Source organism: Chelonia mydas, chromosome 5, assembly GCF_015237465.2.
Source record: "Chelonia mydas isolate rCheMyd1 chromosome 5, rCheMyd1.pri.v2, whole genome shotgun sequence".
NCBI lineage: Eukaryota > Metazoa > Chordata > Testudines > Cheloniidae > Chelonia > Chelonia mydas.
The window spans coordinates 82,060,051-82,078,855 of NC_051245.2; the positions used below are offsets into that span (position 1 = coordinate 82,060,051).

Genomic DNA, 18,805 nt, shown 5'->3' on the forward strand with positions numbered 1-18,805 from the left:
TTCAGTGGTGTTCTGTGTTACTCTATATTCATGTTCAGCCTTCAGTCACACACGGCTGTATGGTAAACCTTGCCTCTCATCCCAGATTCCTCCAAAACATCATCTCACCAACACTGTCTACTAGTGAGTAACTTTTAATTCACTTGTCCCATTTGTTTTGGTTTTTTTATTTCCAGGCTGTATTAAACTTTTTATTGTGGAGCTGTGGTTAAACGCATTTTTAAAGCTAGAAAGTTTCCTTATGCCCCAAAATGCTGGATCTTGTGTGTGACCATTTTTCAGGTTCTAATAATACTGTATTAATATACACCTGCTCTGAATTGAAATGCTCTTTTCCTCTGTTGGAACATAAACCTCTGGACTTTGAAGTGTACTATGTGTGTATATGTGCCATAGAAAATGGCCTCTTTAAAATATTCTGTTAACTTTACTGGTAAGTAAATGTGGCTTAGCAATCAGACGTTAACTTACTTATATGGAAACAACCTCCTTTATGTTTGATTTGCATTGTCTTTGTGAAACGTCTGCATGTACTGCTGTTTCTGCAACATTAGCTATGGTCACTCTCCAGAACTATGGTGATATAGCAGCTGATCAACATGAAATGACAAGAACTCATTAAAATTCGTATCTAGCCATATCTTTACATGTAAATTGATTATATCTGGTGGACCACGCACTTTGCTGAGTGATAAACTTGCTGAGTTGACCATTTCATGCATGATAATTTGCAAATAAAGCACGGGTGCGTGTTTTGATAGTCATATAAAGCCTTTGAGGTCATTTTCTCCTATTTTCAAAATGCTAAAATGTCATTTTCATTTTTACTGAGTAGGAAATAATTATGTTAATGGGAGAAAAAATATTAAGGCTATGCTGAATGGTTTGTGTCTCGTAACTATGATATACGGTCTGGTTATTGAGCTTCCTTTAGTTTTCTAAGAAGCACTGATTAAATAACTTCAGTACATGTATATGAAAACATTTTATTGACTTGAAATATGATGGCAGAAAAAATAGTCTGCTCAACCCACTGTGTAAATTCTTGACTTAGGCTAGGAAGTTTGATTTAAGTAAAATATTTTGCTGTCATAATAGTTACAACATTCCTTTTTCTCAGGGAAAAATGTGGCCATGCTGTGGCATTTTAAGGTCCTTCTCTTGAAGTCAGCAGTTTGAATAATATTGCAAAGTGAGTATAAGATGGAGACTTTTTTCCAAAGTACTTGTAAGTCATGATCCTGGAATAGTTTTGAGGGAAAACTATTCAGCAAAAGATATATGAGAGACCTCTGTGTATGTATAAATTGTAAGTGAAATAACATCATGATGACTTCATCTTGATTAATTAATGTCAATATTAGAATTCTGCTTCCTGAATTGGGGTACCGGGGCAAAAAATTCTCTCACTAAATCTGACCTCTGCTCATTATACCTGCTATCTGTCACTCCTTCAAATGCTGGGGCTCAGCCTTGTCAGTTTCTGGCAGAATTCTGTTTTCCATTACATACACTCTGTCTCTCCTTTTTTAGCTGCAGTATAAGTGCCTTATATGCTCTCTTTAGCTTTCCTGAAAGATTGTTCTGTGGCAGGGGTGTGGGGGCATAAGCATCTTTCATCCCCTCTCTTAACAAACTCATATTTATAATACTTCAGAAGCAGGCTTGCGCTTGGGTGGCTAGCTTGAGTCTCCACCAGAGCTGCAATGTTCACACAGCTATTTTTAGCATGTTAGTTCCAATCCTACTAGCATGAATCTGTCTGCCTGGGCTGGGAGGCCTGCTCCCAGCTGCAGTGTGGACATACCCTAGTTTGCTGCTGATCTTACTAGATAATCAAAATGGTCCATTCTAGCCTTAAAATCCATGAATGAATTAATCTTAAAGCACTGACTTTTCTCAATTACTATTATACTAACATATTTTCTAAATAACCCTTATTGACTCTCTGGGTAAAAATTTCAGAAGTGTCTAAATGACTTACCGTATATACTCAATTATAAGCCAGTTCGTTTATAAGCTGACCCTCCTCCCCAAGATGGATAAGTAAAAATGGTAAAAACCATATGACCCTTTCATAAGCCAACCCTATATTTCAGCGGTTGGCAAACTTCGGCTCCCGGCCCGTCAGGGTAAGCCGCTGGCGAGTCGGGATGTTTTGTTTACCTGGAGCATCTGCAGGCATGGAGCCCCTCAGTTCCCAGTGGCCATGGTTTGCCGTTCCCAGTCAATGGGAGCTGAGGGAAGTGGTGCCACTTCCCACAGCTCCCATTGGCTGGGAACAGCAAACAGCGGCCACAGGGAACTGAGGGGCTCCATGCCTGCAGACGCTCCAGATAAACAAAACGATAATGTATTAGATATTCAATTCAATGATTTCATAGAGTTTTTTAAATCATCAAATTTTGGTGTTGACCAGTTAATAAGCTGACCCCCGCTCTTTGATGCGTCACGTTTTTACCACAAATATTCGGCTTATGAACAAGTATATACGGTAAGTCACTCTGTCGCTTGACAATTTTTTCCCCACTGTCAAAATGTTTCAGATTCTGTTGAGGTTATTGAGCTAGTTAAAGATCACTTTGAATGTGTTGGTTTATGGAGCATTTCAGTTTGGTCTGTGTTTCTGTCAAATCAGTAAAAAGTCAGTCAGTCTGCAAGCAATGATATTTGTTCATAGTTCTGCTCCATGATTCTTACTGTAGCTGTCCAGCAGCTCCCTTAACCAACTGCATTCAAAATAATAAGCACTAGTATACATCATGCACAGCCACTTCTTATTTTTGTTTGTAAGATGTTTCTTTGCTGTACACTCACCCATGATCAGATCTGTTGTGCTTTCATTTCTTTCTTTTGGGCCAAAAGCCTGAATCTCTCAAGCATTACAACTAATAACACCATCAACAAGACACAGATGTACACCATATAATGGGAATGATGCAGTTACGATGCGGGGGGGTGGGGAGTGATGGTATGTTTGTTCCAAGGTGTGCTTGTCATACATACTTTTACCAATAATTTTTAAAAGAGACAGCTACCCCTAAACAATCAGAAGAGATAGAATAATAAGCAGATAAACCAAATGAGAGGTATGTTTAGCTAAACAGTAACAAAAAGTAAAAAGTCATGAGTCTCCTCCATGCATGACTCTCTTAAAGGACTCATTTTTCCTCCTGTACATTTTACTATTTTTTGGTTTTATTTCATGGGACATGTATTCTCTTCTAGATGCACAGGTACCATGGTGATGGATGTGGTATGAGAACCTGAATAGATTAGTTTAATCACCATGAACACAAAACTTTAAATAAGTGTTAATAGGACAGTTTTAACAAGTTCATAAAAATGGTTTGTGTATTTTCTACGGAAAGACTGAATCTGAAACTATCATTTTATTTTATATATTATAGCTTCAAATCACATTCAGTTTCAGCTTCTGAATAGAATTCAATGTAGTTTTTGTTAATCTTACAGAATTCATTATGCATACATACAAATTGTTTGGCCTGTCAGACTGGAGCAGTTCCTTTCAATACCCTGAACTTGACTGCAATTTGTGTTGTAATAAGTTTCTGTTGGGTTTCCACGTAAAGCACTCAAATGAAAAACCTTTGACTTGATAAAGAATTCCCTGTGCAAGTTTGTGTTTTGAATGTTATAAGTTTCATTGCTTTTGTGTGTGTGCACAAAAGACTTCAAAGTCCTGATTAGTGATTCCAACTCTGTTTATCATTTCTAAAGCGTGTGTTAATTAGTAGAACGTTTATAACATCATATTTGTGTTAAAGAAATGAGTACATTCCAGCTTTCACACTCCATAATACAATCACTTTCAAAAGAACGTGAACAAGTTTTGTTTTATATTTAAAGAACTTACACTGCAAACTGGTGTGAAACAAAAAATTATCGTTCCTTTATTTCAGCTATCTCTAATTGATTTAACATTTTCCTTTAAACATAAGGGACTTTGTGATATCATCTTTGGCTCAAATTTTCATAACATATTTAAAAAAATCAAATGCCAGTGGTACAAGTTCTGCAAAAAACTATTTCTGGATCTTCTGCATAGTATATCTCAGGAAGACAAAGTTTAATATTTAAATGGTATGGGAAAAGTTTGCTGTGCTTTCATTACAGCTGAATATAAATAAACACATGCGAGTGCTCTTGTAGATAAAGTGTTTGTTCTGCATCCCTTACTCATGTGATGAGTTCTTGCTCCAAGGAGTAGTTCCACTGGCTTCCTAAAATTGAACACTTGTCGAACTATTTCTGTAAATTGGTATAATTCATTGTAAAAACTGCAAGATTGGAGCTACTGTTGGCCCAATCCTTAGTCATGTTGGATAGCACTTAAAAGAACAGCCCCATTGACTCTGATGGAATTATTCACAGTAGCAAGTACTGTTCCCAGTAGTGTCTGCAGTATCAGAATCTTTAATAAGGTAGGGGCTGTGTTTCGTGTTACACAATGTTGTTACTTGTATTTTCCAGGTATGTAAGAATTGCAAGTCCATCATTCTAAAAAGTAGAAATGCTAGGAAAGTAGGAATTTTTTAAAACATTGTGTGGAACCAGTGTCCTATAGCTGTTATTTACTCACAATAGGGCTCTAAATCGAATTTGATTAGCTGAGTTACCATGCTAATTGTCAGAGCTATAGGCAGAGTCTAGAGTAGATGAGGGAGGGAATTTCCTTGCACCTAAGTCTGGCCCTCATATACTGCTGGCCCCTGAAATAGCCAGAACCAGGCCATCTTAGCCCCCTCACCCTGAACTGTCTGTGTGCTGAACCTCTTAGAGTCGCAGCATACAGTTGCACCTGATGTGTCATAGATACCGGGGGCTAGATTCACAATGGTACTTAGGCCACTAACTGCCTCTTTAGGTGACACTGGCATTCTCAAAACCTCTACTCAGCTGCCACCTAACCCCATAGATGGCTAAGTTTCCACTGATTGGCTTGTGCACAGTCACCTAAGTCCTGATGCCACCCCACAGCTAACAAGCAGCTTGGAGCCATAGTGCAAGCCCAAGTGCCTGTGGCCCCAAAGTGGGATTCTCAAACTTGGCATTCTCACACCTATCTTGCCTGTGGGGCCTGATCCCATAGGTGTTCGCTGAGTAGAATACCCAATAGCCTGGTAGGTAAGGCGCTCATCTGGCATGTGGGAGACCCAGGTTCACTTCCCTGCTTCAAATCAGGCAGAGCTAGGATTTGAATCTGGAATTTCCACCCCCCAGATGAGTGCTCTGACCAGAGGGGTATTGGCTATAATGGAGTGGGGATGTCTCTCTCTTTGTGTCTGGTTTGCCGCAAGAAACCTTCCCATGGAGTTAGGCACGTGCCTAACTCCAGGGGAAGGTTCATATCTGAGGATACCGAACAGAGACAGTCTCCTTCCTCCAGCCCATCAGTTTAACACCTGAATACCTGTGAGGCTGCAACCCCTATTCCCTGCCTCTTTCCTCTGGCTAGCTTAGGCTGCTCTCACTCAGCCTGCTGACTTTTAAAAATGTCTGTCTTAGGTGCCTAACTCTCCCCATACAATGCATGGGGCGTCTGGGTGCCTAACTTATGGCTCAGAATTTCACTGGGTAGCAGGGCACCTAAGTACCTTTGTGAATTCAGTGCCTTCCACCCCACAATACAGATGTGAGATGAGCATTAGTGCTAGTTATGAGGTCCAGATTTTTATTTTTATTTTATTTTATTTTTTGTTTTAATCAATGAACTATAAATAAATAATACATTTAATTAAATAAGTAAAAATGAAAAGTTCCCCAATGGCTGATGTCATGGGAGCATGGAACACAAAGAGCAACTTGTATGAAACCTTTGGTCTTGCTTTCCTGGCACAACTTCATCTCCAGCCCAGTGGAAGGAGCAGTAGAAACCCAGTAGCACATATGTCTTGCAAGCCGGAGTGGAGAAGTGGATCTAAGCAGAGGTTTCAAATAACCCATTTATTTTTGGGGTTATACAAAGTTTCTAGCTCCTACACTTTTAATACACTTCTACAGACCCCCTTTTAATATTTTCACTAGATGCCAGTGTGTGTGCCTGAGTTTAGAATGCTTTGTAATTTTGGAGTTTCTTACATCTTAGAAATGTTAATTAAGCTTCAAAACAACTCTGCCACAGGTAAGATATATCAAAAAGCAATTCCCCGATCACTGAAATGCAGTCAGTTCTGGGATGGAACATGCACTGCTGGAAGGTGTTCAAATACTATGGTGATGATCACAGCATAAGAACCTGAATAGAATAGAATAGGAGCTATTTAACACATATTAATGCCTACAGGCTGGAAGTGCTGATCTGGTCTCCCTAGTTACACCAGCTGCCAACCAGAGGCACCGACTTTATGATTTGCTGGGGGGTGCTCGACCCCCGCTGTGCCCCAAGCTCTGCCCCCACTCCAACCCTCCACCTGAGCCCCCGCCCCGCCGCTTCCCCAGAGCGCCCCCCACCCCTACTCCTTCCCCTTCCCCCCAGCACCTCCTCCATGCCATTGATCACTGGTAGTCGGGAGGAGCTGGGGGTGGTGGTGGAGGGGAAGGAGCTGATCAGCGTAGCCTGCTGGCGGGCGGGAGGCACTGGGGCCGGGGGGGATGGCTGATTGGCGGGGCTGCCGGTGGAGGCTGAGCACTCACTATTTTTTTTCCATGGGTGCTCCAGCCCTGGAGTCGGCGCCTCCGCTGCCAACAGTCCTAAAGGGCCAAAACAGGAGCTGGGGATCAGTGAGGTGCAAGGAAGCCTCAACCATACACCGCCTATACTGGGGGCAGGAAATTGCATAGGGAGATTCCATGCTGTGCTAACACAATCTAAGGATAGCTGTTTGCTAGGGTGATCATTTGGAGATGGTTATTCCAGCACCATAGCCAGTTTTCACCAGCAGTGAAGCACAAAGCAGTTGCAGCATACCTGAGGATCTGGATCATTTTGTGTAATGCGTACATGTATCTATGATATATATGTATATATGCACACTATATCTGCTACGCTTAGGTTTAAGATTGCTCATTGAAGCTTCTAAAGCATTGTTTCCATAGCTAATTAAAACTGTACCTCCACAGATATGTGTATTCCGGGTAACAAAAACATCTTGTACTACACAAGCTTTTTATTTCTTGTAATTACAGCATATTTGTTTGGAGTGTTTCACAAGTGTTCTTTTGTGTAATACTGGTAGGGGAGATTAAGTAATATATTCTTACTAAATTATTGCTTAAGAACATCAAATGTTACTGTGATGTATTGAGATTTGAGGTAGCATTCATACATTTGGCTGTTTTGTTCCTACAACATTTATGCTCTTCTGGATCACAAAGCAAAGTGGCATGTGTTTTCTCTAACGTAAATGCCAGTAACCACTTGAATTGAGTGCATGATTCCAGTTTAACGGGGTGGTGTTCATAATGGACAACAGTAATATATCCAAGCCAACTTGGCCATATTTATACTCCACTCTGTGCCAGAAACCAAGAACTTCAAAGCTTCTTCCTTTCAGAACTCCAAAGGAATAGAAGTTTGTGTTTCTTCATATCATCAAACTTAATTATTGGCAATAAATGACTGCTGGCAAGAGCGACGCATCACATGGCTCCATTTCTGTTTTAGAAAAGGTCAGCATATGGCACAAACACTTTGCTGTATTATGCAGCCTTGTACTCTGATCACATAACACATGCTTCGGAAACATTATGCAATGTTATACTCCCTGATTAATGACTGCTTGCACAAGAAGTTTTTCATTACCCTGAATGCTAGTGTCCTGGGAATGATTAACTTTGTGACATAACTCTCATCACATAAATATGGAAGACTCAAACATAGCCTCAAAATAATATGTTTCAGGAATAACTGAATTCTTTACTGCTTAATATTCTGTACTGTACATGATTAACTACTGCTTTAAAGCTTCAGAGTGGACTAGAGAAGCCTGTTTGGGGGAACTGAAAACACGATTTATTTTTAGGGGTTAAAGTTTCACCCAAGATTAATTTTTGCACACAGCAGCATCTCATTTACAGTGTTTTTCCTTTGCTTGTGTAAGTTTGAATTTCCTGAGAAAATCTTGGCCAACTCTTTCCAGTATTCAGCAAATGAGCTAAGCTGCCCTTATTAGCTCTCTGAAGCCCCATTTAAATCATTGCAGCTAAACAGATATAAATGAGGTCAGCATTTGGTCCAGTGTGTGCCTAATTCAGCTCTCAGTTATAGCAGGGTAAACCTATAATAGCCCCACTGAAGATGCTGAAGTTGCTCTGTATTTATTCTGCTATGAGAGAACACTGGTCCTAAATGAAGCAACTCTGGTGTTAATTCATGGGTTCTACTCCCCTACATAAGATTATAGTTCACAAATACGTACAAATAAAAAGAACATGTTCTGAATCTAGAGGCAATATGCTGAGATAACTTTTTACTCAGGCAAACATCCAGAGTTGCAGGGGGAGGGGCGTAAAAAAAAAATTCAGGGGGAGGGATAGCTCAGTGGTTTGAGCATTGGCCTGCTAAACCCAAGGTTGTGAGTTCAATCTTTGAAGGAGCCATTTAGGAATCTGGGGCAAAAATTGGGGATTGGTCCTGCTTTGAGCAGGGGGTTGAACTAGCTGACCTCCTGAGGTCCCTTCCAGCCCTGATATTCTATGATTCAGAGTATAGACTCAGTTTTTACTCAGCAAGGCCTTGAGGATTTGGCCACAAATTAGTTGATTCTTCCTAAATATTACATCTGAATTATTTTATTCCTGAAATTTTCATAGCTAAAACTGATCACTTTAAAAAAAAATCTCCATAATTTCTCAGTCCCCTTCTCTCACCATTTCCTTATCAATGTGATATTTCTAAGCAGCTATATAGGCAGGGCATTGTTTTCTACTCTGTTAATGGCAATACTAATTAGGTCTCCTAAATGATACTCCATGCTTTTCCTGCTGTTTTCATTACCAATCAGAGGCTGTGAATGTTTAGTCCTTGAATGACCATGGCTTTCCATTCCCTTTTTCTATAGGTCAAAAACTTATACAAATAAATATTTTGTCCCTTTCCCACTTTCCCTCAAACCTGAAGATCCATCCAAAATACCTTATTTTCTACACCTGGTGTTGATTGCTATGTGTTCAGAATATTTCATAGCTTTGTTAAGGAAAAAAGTTGTTTTGCGTGCTTAGAAATTCAGCCCACATCATCAACTTGCTCTTTGAATTTCTCTGAAATGCTGTATTTTCCATCACAAGGAGAGCACTGTTTATTATAATCCCTTTATTCACTCATATTAAATGCCAGCCTGAAAATTGTCTGCTCTTGACACTCTCAGTTATGTGACAGGTATCAAAGGGGTAGCCATGTTAGTCTGTATCCACAAAAACAACGAGGAGTCCGGTGGCACCTTAAAGACTAATAGATTTATTTGGGCATAAGCTTTCGTGGGTAAAAACCCACTTCTTCAGATGCATGGAGACTCCTTGATCTGAAGAAGTGGGGTTTTTACCCACAAAAGCTTATGCCCAAATAAATCTGTTAATCTTTAAGGTGCCATCGGACTCCTCATTGTTTCAGTTATGTGAGTAATCCTTACTCTTGCAAATAGTCCAGTTACATTAAATAGAACTGCATGCATGAGTAAGGGCTGTAGGACTAATATTCCACTAGGAGGGATGGTTTAGGAATATTACCATATTACCACTTGTGTTCTATTCCTTAGAATATAATCTTAACTGAAAGCAAATAAAGAAGTTAAACATTGACTTTTTGCGTGTGTTCTCTAATTTGTGCCTTTTCCTGCATTCCAATTACTACAAGCAGTAGCAAATGCTCAAGAAAGCAGACTCTGACTAAGCATTAGCTACCAGCATGGTCTCATTATAGCTAAGGGCCCTTGTTCTCCCTGAGCCTACGTGCAGAGCCAGCTAGTTTTTCAGCTGTGATGACGAAATGCCATGCATTTCTTCCTGGAATAGTACGCAGATAAGATGCCAATTATGCTGAGGTTTCAGATGAACTCCACTAAGGATTTCAAAACAGTGTGTCACAAGTCTATCAGGTTTCTTTAGCAACCAATTCATTTTAGACACTTTTAAGATAAAAAGGGAAGAAATGTTAGTTTATTTACCCTTGGGATTTCACTGTTTAAACCCTTGCAGGAAATTACTATGGAGAGTCAATTTATACATAGCCTACATGTACTAATTTTTTTTAAAAAAGATCAAAACAGATTTGTTCACATCATGAAGTCCATATTATTTATAATCCATGGATGATGAAGGAAATCTTATGGCTCTGATGTGCCATTATAAAGGTCTAATTGTGCAAGTTGCTGATCAACTCCCGTGCGTAGCTGAGTGCCCTGAACACCCATTAAGTTCAACAGAGGGTGAAGGCATTCTACCTGATTCTTGTAGTTTGGTTCAGGCTACAAGTACCTGTGCAGAACCCAGTTGATTTCAGTGGAACCCCATGTGGGTGTAAGGTTCTGCCTGTGAGGATCAGATTGCAGAATCGGGGTCTCATTCCGTGATCCCATGTAATTAACAAAATCGGAAGCATCACATTTAAATAACAAAAGCTTATAATGTCGAGTAAGAGGAGGGGAGAGTACTATTACTGCATGATATATTGTTTCAAAGAGAAGCACTGCAATTAGTAATGATGTTTTACATAATTTGGGGGTGGGGGATTTATTACCTGGAATAATCTATATCAGAGGTTCTCAAACTGTGGTCAGCGGGAGCTCCATTCAGGTGGTCCACGGATAGTTCCCTCTAAGGTGCGTGCCTGGGTGGCTGCAAACGAGAGAATGAAGGGCCACCCACCTAATTAGTGGAACCATGCAGGTGTGGCTCCACTAATTAGTTGCCTGGACCTGGAGAAGATGCACATGTAAGGTGAGGTGGTGGCCTTGGGGGGAATAGGGGGTAGGTGGGAGCAGGCAGTGGGGTGAGAAGAGGGGGTGGGGGGAATTTGGAATGTGCAGGGCTGCAGCGGCCAGAGAAAGGCGACTTTCCTCAGTTCCAGGGCTGCGGCTGCCGGGGAGAGATGGGCCTCCTTCCCAGCCTCAACTCTGTGGCGAGGGAGAGACCCCCCTCCTTCCCAGCCCCAGCTCCGGGGCTGCCGCGGTGGGGGAGGGAGGGACAGACCCCCTCCATCCCAGCCCCAGCTTGGGGGCTACTGTGGCAGGGAAGAGAGGGCACATCCATCACATTAGAAAGGTAAGACTACAGATATTAAAATATGAGTTGGCTGCTTTTATTTGTAGAAAAAAAACTTTATTATTATTAAGGTTTTTTTTATATAGCGCTTTTATCCAAAGCGCTTTACAATAGTTAGCTAACGGTACAAACAACATTTGGAAAGATCTTTAAGTGGTCCGCCGAGACCCTCAGCAATTTTCAAGTGGTCAGCGAAAAAAAAATTTGAGAACCACTGATCTGTATGACTAGAGCAGAGTACTTGGGTGTGTTTTCATTTGTTGTTGGTTTTCAGGGTGTTTTTTTTCTTCCATTTTATAGACATTATCTTTAATCTCTGATGTGACTTGATTTTCACTCAATTCATTAATGGTGAATATGCTAAATAAATAAATACATACATAAAAAATCAAATTATCCTCAGTAATTAATATCGTATAACCTGTGAATATTTAAAACTAAGAGTTCAATCTAATTCCCATTCAAGCCAATAGGAGTTTTTTTCCATTCACATAATGGGAGCTGGATCACACTTAGCATCTCTAATATTATTCTGGTCTTGCATTCCTAATGCATATGCAATCCCCAGTGAGGTCACTGGGAATCTTGGCTGTAAAGGACTGATCCTTTTTTCTGAAACTCTTAGTGAACTTAGAGTGAAGTTGACCCCTCTGCAGAGACCCCACAGAAAGTCTATGTACCATTTAAGCTAACATAAGAACACAAGAATGGCCATACTGGGTCAGAACAAGGTTCTATTAGCTCCGTATCCCGTCTTTCCACAGTGGCCAGTGCCAGAGACTTCAGAGGGAATGAACAGAACACAGCAATTTATTGAGTGATCCATCCCCTGTCATCCAGTCTCAGCTTCTGGAAGTTAGAGGTTTAGACACATCCAGAGCATGAGGTTGCGTCCCTGACCATTGTGGCTAACGTATCTAATTATTTTTTGAACCCAGTTAGTCTTCACAATATAACCTGACAATGAGTTCAACAGCTTGACTGTGCGTTGTGTGCAGAAGTACTTCCTTATGTTTGTTTTAAACCGGCTGCTTTTTAATTTCATTGAGTGACCCCTGATTCTTGTGTTATCAAAAGGGGTGAATAACACTCCCTTATTCATTTTCTCCACACCATTCATGATTTTACAGACCTCTATCGTATCCCTCCTTAGTCGTCTCTTTTCTAAGTTGAACAGTCCCATTCTTTTTAATCTCTCCTCATATGAAAGGTGTTCCATCCCTCTAGTCATTTTTTTGCCCTTCTCTGTATTTTTTCCAATTCTGTCTCTTTTTTGAGATGTGGTCACCAGAATTGCACACAATATTCAAGGTGTGGGTGGGCACCATGGTAAAAGTTACATATATAGTATTTAAAGTTATATATATACTTTTATATAGTAAAAGTATGACATTTTCCGTTTTACTGTCTATCCCTTTCCCAATGGCTCTTAACATTCTGTTAGCTTTTTTGACTGCTGCACATTGAGCAGATGTTTTTAGAGACCTGTCCACAATGACTCCAAGATCTCTTTCTTCAGTGGTAACAAATAATTTAGACCCAATCATTTTGTATGTATAGTTGGGATTATGTTTTCCAACTGCATTACTTTGCACATACTAATATTGTTTCTCATCTGCCATTTTGTCACCCACTCACCAAGTTTTGTAAGATCCCTTTGTAACTCTTTAACTTATCTTGAGTAATTTTCATAGAATCATAGGACTTGGAAAGGACCTCAAGAGGTCATCTAGTCCAGTCCCCTGCACTCATGGCAGGACAAGTATTATCTAGAGCATCCCTGATGGGCGTTTGTCTAGCCTGCTCTTAATCTCCTATGATGGAGATTCCACAACCTCCGTAGGCAATTTATTCCAGTGCTTAACCAACCTGATAGTTATGAAGTTTTTCCTAATGTCCAACCTAAACCACCCTTGCTGCAATTTAAGCCCATTGTTTCTTGTTCTATTCTCAGAGGTTAACAAGAGCAATTTTCCTCCCTCCTTCTTGTAACAACTTTTCATGTACTTGAAAACTGTTGTCATGTCCCCTCTGTCTTCTCTTCTCCAAACTAAACAAACCCAAGTTTTTCAATCTTCTCTTATAGGTCATATTTTCTAGACCTAGATCATATATTCTAGATCATTTTTGTTGGTCTTTTCTGGACTTTCTCCAGTTTGTCCACATCTTTCCTGAAATGTGGCACCCAGAACTGGACACAGTACTCCAGTTCAGACCTAATCAGTGTGGAGTAGAGCAGAGGAATTACTTCTCCTGTCTTGCTTACAACACTCCTGCTAATACATCCCAGAATGATGTTTGCTTTTTTTACAACAGTGTTACACTGTTGATTCTCATTTAGCTTATGATTCACTCTGACCCCCAGATCCCTTTTGCAGTACTCCTTCCTAGGCAGTCATTTCCCATTCTGTATGTGTGCAACTAATTGTTCCTTCCTAACTGGAGTACTTTGAATTTGTCCTTATTGAATTTCATCCTATTTACTTCAGATCATTTCTCCAATTTGTCCAGATCATTTTGAATTTCAATCCTATCCCTCAAAGCACTTGCAACTCCTCTCAACTTGGCATTGGTCACAAACTTTATAAGAAAAGGAGTACTTGTGGCACCTTAGAGACTAACCAATTTATTTGAGCATAAGCTTTCGTGAGCTACAGCTCACTTCATCGGATGCACTGAGCTGTAGCTCACGAAAGCTTATGCTCAAATAAATTGGTTAGTCTCTAAGGTGCCACAAGTACTCCTTTTCTTTTTGCGAATACAGACTAACACGGCTGTTACTCTGAAACTTTATAAGCGTACTCTCAATGCCATTATCTAAATCATTGATGAAGATATTGAAAAGAACTGGACCCAGAACAGCAAACTTTGCTACCTCATTGTTTACCCCCTTTTCCTGATCATTTATAAATGTGTGGAATGGCATTGGTCCCCGTATAGATCCTTGATATCTTTTAACCAGTTCCTAATCCATAAAAAGGCCTTCTTTCTTATCCCATGACTGCCTACTTTGCTTAAGAGTCTTTGATAAGGGAGCTTGTCAAAAGCTTTCTGAAAGTCCAAGTACACTATATCCACTGGATCACCCTTGTCCACTTGTTTGTTGGCCCCCCCCACCCCCTCAAAGAATTCTAATAGATTGGAGAAGCATGGTTTCCTTTTACAAAAGCCGTGTTGACTGTAACATTTAAGTTTATTTTTTAGGAGAGATGTAATCTTATGCCTCGGGATGTTAGTCAATCACAGATTGACAAAGATTAAGAAACTTTCCCTGTAGGCAGTTTATTCCATAATTGTTTTCATGCACATTCCTCTGAAGAATCTGGCACTTGCCACCATCAGATAGGATACTAAATTATATGGACCTCTGGGCCTATGCTTGTGCCATCTCTTTGCACTGGAGTGTGAAGTTTAACCTAAATGATGCTACAAGCTAGATAAACAGAAATGCTTCTTCCTGATGTTCACTAGGTTAAAAAAGGTGGTTAGTTTTTAAACCATGCAGTATAATGTTTAAAACAGTTCATTGTAGTTTTCTGAGTTTTCCAAAGTTTAAAATCATTAATGTTAATACCTGAAAAAATAGATTGATCTTTCATGAAGTACAGTAGAAGAAAATTTATATCTTATTATTGACATTTCATTTTAATTTATACAGAAAAGAATGCGTAACTATGGTTCTATGCCCTGGAAATTATTTAAAGATACAATTATTACAAATTACAACTCTGTCAGTTTCACCCAAACCCCAGAACCAAAAGAATATTGGCAGAACATAGACAATAAAAAAAAAAAATCACCACCACTCACCACCTCTGTTAAAGCCAGGGAGAATAGATGGACTCAGCTGTGTGCCCTAAAGATCAACAGTTCTAGGCTATTTGAACTTATAAAATAATAACAGTGGCTTTTGCCAGTCAGAGATTTGCAACAGAATTGTAAACAGCTTATATAATGGTGAAGAATTAATAGCTCAATAGACTTCTTAAATGCTAATAGAACTAAGACTCTCTTTTATTGTGTAATTAGATAAACACCATTTAGAAATACAAAATTGTGACTTACTGTGGGGAATATCAGTTTATTTTTTATGCCTCCCATCCATTCCTCTGAGAATTATTTCACTGCTAGAAGCAGATGGTGATTTTTAAACCCACTGCTATTTTGGTGTATGTTTTTTAAAGAAAAAAGCCTAAAAATAGACCCAAGTTACCAGACCCTGCAAAAATATGTTGTCAGCTCTTTACTCTGCTGGGCTGAAAACAAATCTGTCAGCAATTTCTTTGGGTTAAAGTATATGTACACTTGTGATTTTTTTTTTAAAAAAAGAAAGCTTTTTAAGTGCTTTTGTAAGAGAGTCCATTTAAAGCTTTAAGTGTCAACAAATTACCATCTGTTGTTGTAAAGACACTTTATCAGATTGATGAGACCTTCTCTTCCATTAATGTTGTGGAGCAACTGCATGAATTACACTTTAAACTCTGAATGAGCCTGAAATCAACAGCTTCAGCTCTGCTGAACAGATATTCAGACACACCCAGTTTTGTGTAACTATGAAAACTAAAATGGGAGTGTGAGTTATATGTGTGGGAAAAGCCTTCATAATAGGTCTTATTCAACTAGGGCTTTTACTTCTCTTTTAAAACCATTTGTTGGAGTAGATCTGTGGTTTGATGAAGTAGCTACTGGATGACAGAGAAGTGGGGGAGGTTGGCTGTGCTTTTAGTCGGCTTACATAACAATAAGAGAATATAATATTTTTCAGAAGTACCTATAGGTCAACTGTGTAGCACTATTACCTCAGTTCTTGATGATTGTCACTCTGGGCAGTTCCTGTGCAGAGAGGAATCAAACGTAAGCCTTTCAAGTAAAAGAAATGAATAAGTATTGTTATCTATATGGCACCATTGGTGAAGATAGTCCTGAACAATAACAGGTTCTTGGGTCACCTTGAGGTAGGGTGTTGCTATTGTAGTAAAAAATATAAATATACTGAAAGTTATATAATCAGGCAGTATTATATCAACAGACCTCAATTCCTCAAGGCCAGATCTTGTAAGTGCAGAGCATCTGTAGTGGAGTCTAGGGAGCTCAGCAGTTGTCAGGATCAGGAATTTATTTTGCCTCATCATTTATAAGCTATTTTAAAGAAAAGAGTTCAACATGTTATGCTCCAAAATATAATTCCTTTAAAGAATCTGATTTCTATTCAGCATCCTTTGTTTTTCAAGTGTGTGTGTGTGTGTGTGTGAGAGACAGAGAGAATTTTGTTAGTAATCCTGAGCCCTCAGTAAGCCACACAAGGGTTGGGTATATGGCTGTAGACTTGCACATTCACACTAGCTACTGCAAACCTAATCCAGCTGCATAACTAAACTTTGGAAGCTGTGTGCCTAGCGCAACCCATTGATGGCTCTGCCAGGGGCTACAGCCACATAACAATACTAGTAAGCTTTGACTCCCCCGGCTGACTCTGTCAGCTCTCCTTTCCCTCACCTGGTGTTCCTGGGTCCTGGGGGAAGATGATCCAGTAGTAAGGGCCATGGAAGTAATCAAGGAGGGGCAGTCAAAGTGATAGTGGATTTGGGTTCTGATGTGAAGCACGGAGCAAAGCTGGGATCAGAAGAGGAAATGAATATGGACAGAAGACAGACGATGGCAGCAGCAGCAGACTATGAAATCTTCAGAGGCAGCATTGTTTCGTAATGTTTGTACAGCTCCAAGCGCAATAGGGTGCCTATTGTATTTGTAATACAAATAAATAATAATAAGGGAAGGATGCAGGCCAGACATTAGCTTGAGGAAGGGACAATGATATATATGGGAGTAACCAACAGCTTTTACAGCAGTAGCAGTGAGGCAGGAGGAGGGAAAACTGGGACACATCACACTGTCTGTACCAGTTAGATAATTGAGGATAAAAACTGTTGCTTTTTTTAAGCCAAAGAAACATAGATTATTTTTAGAGTATTCAGTCTGAGAATGAAGAAAATAGTATTTCTTAACATCTTTCTGAAGGTGATTCAGGCAGTTCTGATCTTTTCCATTGCTCTTTAGAGAGTGGAAGGAGAAAGCATAGGCAGGTTACGTGGTTCCATGTGATTAAGGAAGTGACAAGATGGCATAGAACAATCTTCATTTTCACAAAAAGTAGCAAAGAAAAGAAGTACAGTATTAAAATAATTTGATTTACAAAGATTCCAGTTTTATATTTCAAGGGTGAGGTGTTAGTAGAGTTTTCTATCAAAAAACAAACAAACAAAAAACTTTTGTTAGCCTGCCAACTCCACATATGCCTCATTCTTTCCTACCACAGGTTTCATCTATCCCTGACTTATCTCCTTTGTAAAACCTACTCCTGCTCCAGCCTGCACCACTTTTACTGTCCGAGCACTGATTGCCCTGGAACCCTGCAGTAATGCACGGTTGTCTGGAGAGCCTCCAAACTACTCTCCCACTAGCTGCAGGTTTTCTGGTAGGAGCACTTTGATACTGCAGTGATGTCACTAGCCCCAAACCCTGAGATAAGAAGGACCTGGTAATGGAACTCCCTAGCCGAGACAGTTGAAGTTAATGTTAGATAAATCCAATCTTGAAATACAATGTAGTTTCTTAGCTGTGAGAGCGGTTAAGCATTGAAACAGGGGAAGTGGTAGACCATCGCTTGGAGTCTTTAAGACAAGAGTGTATATCTTTTTGAACAATATGCTTTAATCTGGCTTCTGGGAGAAATCCTGTGGTCTGTGAGTGTGTGTGAGGGGAAAGGGGGGACAGGCTGGGGGGTCATAATGGTCCTCTCTGGCCTTGGAATCTGTGACTCTGAGTCTCCAGTTCATTCCTTCCTTCATAGGCCGTGGGGAGAACAGGATTGGCAACATAACCCACAGCATTCTTGTAACACTTGCAGCTTTGCATTAAGATAATGACTGTAATCAAATCTCATGCTTCATGGTTTCAGTCAATCACTTGGGGTGGTCAGGGAGGAATCCCTACTCATGTACATTTCATGAGATATATTCTGAGGGAGGGAGGGGGGTTTCACCCTGCTCTGCAGCATCAGAGATTGGCCACCACTGGAGATGCATCATTGGGTGGGATGGACTAGTGCTGTCAGCAGGGCCGGCTCCAGCATTTTTGCAGCCCCAAGCAGCAAAAAAAAAAACAAAAAAACCCCAAAACCTTGCTGCCAAACATGGAGGCGAAGTGATGGTGCGGCCGCTGAATTGCTGCCGGCGACCGAAGAAGAGTCGCATCCCTGCCGCCGAATTGCTGCCAAGTGCGAAAAGTTCTCTGACGGAGCGGCTGCCAAATTCCCACCGCCGCCGAGGGCGGATTGCCTCCCCAGCGCCTGACGTCGTGCCGCCCCTTTACGTTTGCCGCTCCAGGCACCTGCTTGGTTCGCTGGTGGCTGGAGCCGGCCCTGGCTCTCAGATGGTTCAGAGAATCCTTTTTCTAGATGCCTGACTGGAGTGTCTTGTTCACTTACTCAGGGTCAAACTGATAATCAGATTTGGGGTCAGGAAGGAATTTTTGCCCAGGTCAGATTGGCAAGCACCTCTGGATTTTTTTTGCCTTCTGTAGCATA

General features: G+C 40.4%; 1 long non-coding RNA gene across 1 annotated transcript; it reads right to left on the reverse strand.

Moving 5' to 3' along the window:
• Positions 1-11,387: 11,387 nt before the first annotated feature.
• LOC122466040 lies at positions 11,388-16,842 on the reverse strand. Its single transcript, XR_006291248.1, has 4 exons — positions 16,717-16,842; positions 16,252-16,359; positions 16,020-16,080; positions 11,388-11,580 (listed from the first exon to the last, which is right to left on the reverse strand). It is a non-coding gene; the product is annotated as an uncharacterized LOC122466040 (long non-coding RNA).
• Positions 16,843-18,805: the final 1,963 nt, after the last annotated feature.